Source organism: Cibotium barometz, chromosome 37 (assembly GCF_041138505.1).
Source record: "Cibotium barometz isolate CiBa-2024 chromosome 37, ASM4113850v1, whole genome shotgun sequence".
In the NCBI taxonomy this organism is placed as follows: Eukaryota; Viridiplantae; Streptophyta; class Polypodiopsida; order Cyatheales; family Cibotiaceae; genus Cibotium; species Cibotium barometz.
In genome coordinates this window covers 20,583,255-20,589,221 of record NC_141082.1, presented here as the reverse complement: position 1 = coordinate 20,589,221, position 5,967 = coordinate 20,583,255, and positions in this window count along the sequence as shown.

Genomic DNA, 5,967 nt, shown 5'->3' with positions numbered 1-5,967 from the left:
ATGCATTCAACACATGTGGCAAGAGTACACAACTATCTCACATCTCAAAGACGATGACGAAAGTTGATGGCAATGGAGAATGTTTAATCAAGATTGTGAAGCTTTTAGAAGAGCAAACCAAGATTAGTGGGTTTAGCCTTTGTCTTGAAGGCAAGGCTACACAACAATTTTGTCCTCTTAACCCTGTTAAAAAAGTTTACTTTCTTACCTTGAAAACTCCACTAAACGTCGAATTTCCCCAAGTGGTGCAAGATAGAGTACCATACTACGATAAATTTAGGCCACTACATTGGTACTATATAACATACACTAGTAAGAAATAGATAGCATGTTGGTGGCTGGTTTTCTTCTTAATTAACTGGCTAGCTAGATGATCCTCTTGCTCGACCCTTTTTCCATTCAATTAGATAATTCTTTTGGCCACAACCAGCCACCTATCTATCCAATTTCCTAGATAGTAGTAGATAACTAGCTAGTTTTGGTCTATTCTCTAACCAAACCAGCTAGTTGCTTATCTACAGCCATATGGCTATCCAATTTTCTAGCCAACAAAACTATTCTTAATGGCAGCTAAGTAGCCAAACTAGCTAGTTACTTGTTTGTGGTGACTTCCTGAAGTAGGGACACGTGTGGCTGCCCAACTTTATGGATATCTTAGCCAAGGAAATAGGATGGATAAGCAATCTCCTATAAATATGCATCACCCATGTCTCCTTTCTCTTCCATTTTTTCTCTCTTTTTCCATTTGTAGTGTCACAACATATGTGAATGGGGGTATGTTTTGGGCAAGTAATCTTCTTTTATTCGCTCTCCTTTACTTGTTTTTTAATCTTCTCCTTTTTATTATTTTTATTATTTTCTTCTTCTATATAAAGCAATGAAGAAGATCTTTTGTCTGAGGTAGAGATGGTGAATTTTTTTCCCTTTTTTTCTCTCTAGGTCTCTCTCCGCAAAGCAAGCAGCCTCAAAAGTGCTCAAGGGAAATCCCTTCCCTTGTGGCCCAAAGACTATTTTGACGCAAAGGAGGCAGCCTCACAAGTGCTCAAGGGCAATCTCTTGCCATTGGGACCAAGGAAGATTTTCTTCCTACCCTTTTGACCGTGTCGAACAAGACCAAAACCATTACCCTATTAGGTCTTCCTCATCTCATGCTTATTGGCTATTTTTGGAGGCCATGGTCCTGCGCGTGCCCACCATCTTCTTTTCCCACTTATGTTGCCTAGGTAGTAGTCATTGCCTCGGTTGAGATGTTACTAGGGTTATGGTCTTGGCTCATGACAATGAGTCATTTGAGGATTTTGTGTTACTTCTGGGACCTAATGGTCCCTTGAAGCAATGTATGGAGACATTAGACCTAACCAATGCTGGCTCTATCAGCAAATGGGCCACTTTGCGTGGAATTATCCTAGGGTTGGGGTTCGTAGGAGAGGTAGCACAAATCTGCTCCTAAAGTGACACAACCTAATGCTCTGCCTTAGCCAGTCTTTCGTCAGTAGTGGTAGGTCATCTCCCATCGCCGCCATCCAAGTGGGAACATTGGGGAACAAGATGATGCCTCTCCCAACAAAGACAATGTACACAATGATGATCTATTGGGTTAGTATAATAAGATTATAGAGGCACCCTTACAGAAAGATGTTGCATTAGAGAAGAATGACTATGTTGAGTCCTCCTTACCTAGAATGGACAATTTGCAGGATGCACTCGGTATGGATGCACAGGACACGTTGCCATCTTATGAGGCCTTACACGATGTACAATAGGATGTATGCCACGATGCCTTACAAGGCTACCTTGCAAGGCACCCATGCATTGTGCACGTATGCACAGTGTCTAGAGTCGAAGACAAAGGTGTGAACATGCTGACATTGTACTTTGCTTGAAATATTACCCCCTCCTCAAGCATTATGGGAGGCGGGTTTAAACTCCAACCAATTGGTTGCTCAAGTCCGAAATCAAAACCACTTCTTTACCATGAGGATTTATCTCAGGGAGGCTTTTCACCTACATTAGGAAGCACCTTGTTAAGGATTAGCTCCACCCTGCCATTATAAGTGGAACTATGGATGTAATGCTCCTACAGTAGAAGCACAAATTGGATATGCTTCAGTATGGGTGAACTCATAAGATCATTTTTGGACAAACTTTTTGGTAATGTACATAGGGGACTAAATGTGGGGTATGCATCTCAGTGTCATCACTTTTGCCTCATGTTATTGGACATGGTGTTATCATACCTACTACTAGAGTATAGTGGATTATGGTTGTGCAAGAGAGACAGAAGTGGGGTATCTTGAATATCTATGTGCCTAATGTGTAGAAAGAGAGGATGGCCCTCTAGGGAACCATCACAAAACTACTACCCTAGGTTGATCATTATTAAAGGGGACTTCAACATGGTAGAGCAGCCCTCTAGCGAAAACGGTGGCCATGAGGGTAGAACACACCCTTTGGAGAGAGCCTCGTGCGAGAGATTCATACTCTCCTTCTATGGCAAAGATTGTTGGGGGACACGGGATGATTTCCAAAGGAGGCCTAACTCTTTATCTTACTTCGCATAATCATAAAAGCGGGGATGGATGTAATTTTGCAAGGTTGGATAGGTTTTATGTGGATGACAGGGGCCTAGATAAAGGAGGTTCTATTGCCATCTTGCCTGGTACTACCAAATCAGATCACTGCCCGCTTGTCTTGTGCCTTAGGGAACTTGGGAGACAGAAGGGTGTACCTCGTGTTCCCATCCCAAACTCTCTCTATCAACATGCACAAATCTCACTGGAGGTTAGACAAATTTGGGACTTTGTGATGACCCTGGCCCTTGGGAGAGACTTGCCTTGGCCTTGGAGAGGACTAGTCACCACTATCACTCTATTGCTTTTGTTGGAATGATCATCTCCATTCCCATTTAATCCCTTTTGTTGGAATGATCATCTCCATTCCCATTTAATCCCTTTTATGCCCCCTTTTATTCAACATATTTATTTGATATTTTTAGGTATTCTTTCCATTTTTTATTAACTGTTTGTATGTGGGCTTTATGCTAGCCGATGATTAGCCCCTTGCCGATATATATAAGAACAAGCTTTTTTCCATTTAATTCATTCATCATTTTTTGCTCAAGTGTTAGATCATTGCTAGCTGCTCCATGTCTCTTCTTTGCTTTCGCTTGCTACCGTCAACTATTCTCTCATGCTATCAGAGCGCTAAAGTTCTCAAGCACTTGCTTTGATATTCTTCAGGAAGACTATCAACGAGCATTTTCTTTTTTAACAGCCCTTCCTCCCTCCCTATAGTTTAACGTAATTCTTTTTGCAACATATCCCGAGTTTTTATATTCTTTCCCTACCACGGACCACTGGTAGCACCGTGCACTTGCTCCATTAGCCTCTCCCTCCCTTACCTTATCGCGCATCAGGTCCAACTCCCATCTTCACCCATGTGCCTTGATTTCCAGAAGGAGTATAGTTCTACATCTTTCTTTCACCTCACCTAGAATCTAGCAAGGTCTGGAATCAAAACCACTTCTTTACCATGAGGATTTACCTCAGGGAGGCTTCCCAACTACAATAGGAAGTGCCTTGTTAAGAATCAGCCCCACCCTGCCATTATAAGTGGACCTATGGATGTGTTACTCCTACAACAAGTGCACAAATTGGATATGCTTCCCTTTGGTAAAACTCAAAAGATCTTTTATGGACACTTTTTGGTAATGTGCACAGGGCACCAAAGGAGGGGTATGCATCTCAGTGTCAACATCACTTTTGCCTCATGTTATTGACCATGGTGTTATCACACCTACTAGATTATAGTGGAATATGGTTATGCAAGAGGGGCAAAAGTGGGGTATCTTGAATATCTAGGTGCCTAATGTGCAAGGAGAGAGGTTGGCCCTCTGGGGCACCATCAAAGAACTACTACGCCAAGTTGATCATTGAAGTATTAGAGGAGACTTCAACATGGTAGAGCATCCCTCTAATAAAAAGTGTGGCCATGAGGGGGTAGAACACACCCTTTGGAGAGAGCCTCATGGAGCGAATCATACTCTCCTTCTATGGCAAAGATTGTTGGACACAGGATGATTTCATGAGGAGGCCTCGAGTCTTTATCTTACTCATGGCATAATTGTTGAAACCGCAATGGATGCATTTTTGAAGGGTTGGATAGGTTTTATGTGGATGATTGGGGGCCTAGATAGAGGAGGTTCTATTGCCATCATCTTGCCTGGTACTACCAAATCAGATCACTACCCGATTGTCTTGTGCCTCAGGGAACTTGGGAGACAGAAGGGCGTACCTCATATTTTTATCCCAAACTCTCTTTATCCTCCAGATGCACAAATCCCATTGGAGGTTAGACAAATTTGAAGGGTTTGTGATGATCTTGACCCTTGAGAGAGACTTTCCTTGGCCTTCGAGAGGACTAGCCAGCACTATCACTCTATTGCTTTTGTTGGAATGATCATCTCTAGTCCCGTTTGATCCCTTTTACGCCCCCTTTATTCAACATATTTATCTGATATTTTTATGTATTCTTTCCATTTTTTATTCGGTGTTTTTCCTAGTCATGGACTTTGTCCTCATAAACGTGTTTTATGTTGGCCGACCAGCCCCTTCATGATATATATAAGGATAGGCTTTTGGCCATTTAATTCATTCATCATTTTTTGCTCAAGTGTTGGATCATTGCTAGCTGCTCCAAGTTTCTTCTCTGCTTTCGCCTGTTACCGTCAACTATTCTCTCATGTGTCAGAGTGCTAAGGTTTGCTTCGACACTCTTCAGGAAGAATATCAACCAATATTTTGTTTTTTAACAACCCTTCCTCCCTCCCTGCAGTTTAACGTAATTTGTTTTGTAGCATATCCCTAATTTTTATATTATGTCCCTACAACAGACCGGTGGTAGCACTATACACTTGCTCCATTAGCCTCTCCCTCCCTTACTTCATTGCACATCGGATCCGGCTCCCATGTTTATCCGTGTGCCTTGATCTTCAGAAGGACTAGAGTTCTGCATATTTCTTCCACCTCACCTAGCACCTAGGGAGGTCTGGAATCAAAAACACCTTAGGGAGGTCCGGAATCAAAACCACTTCTTTACCATGAGGATTTACCATAGGAAGGCTTCCCACCTACAGTAGGAAGCATTTTTTTAAGCATTATCTCCACCCTGCCATTATAAGTGGACCTATGGATGTGTTGCTCCTACAACAAGAGCGCAAATTGGATATGCTTCGTGTGGTAAAACTCGTAAGATCATTTCTGGACACACTTTTTTGTAATGTGCACAGGGGACCAAAGGTGGCGTATGCATCTTGGTGTTAACATCACTTTCTCCTCATGTTATTGGCCATGGTGTTATCATACCTACTAGAGTATAGTGGATTATGGTTATGCAGGAGGGATAGAAGTGGGGTATCTTGAATATCTATGTGCCTAATGTGCCAAGAGAGAGGATGACCCTCTAGGGAACCATCACAGGACTACTACCCGAGGTTGATCATTGGATTATTAAAGGAGACTTCAACAAGGTAGATCAGCCTTCTAACAAAAAGGGTGGCCATGAGGGTAGAACACACCCTTTGGAGAGATCCTAGTGGGAGAGATTCATATTCTCCTTCTATGGCAAACATTGTTGGACACATGATGATTTCCAAAGGAGGCCTAACTCCTTATCTTACTCATGGCATAATCGTAGAAGTGAGAATGGATGCATTATTGCAGGGTTGGATAGGTTTTATGTGGATGACTAGGGCCTAGATAGAGGAGGTTCTATTGCCATCTTCCTTGGTACTACCAAATGAGGTCACTGCCCGATTGTCTTGTTCCTCAGGGAACTTGGGAGACAGAAGGGTGTACCTCATGTTTTCATCCCAAACTCTCTTTATCAAGATGCACAGATCTCACTAGAGGTTAGACAAATTTGGAGGCTTTGTGATGATCCTAACCCCTAAGAGAGACTTGCCTTGGC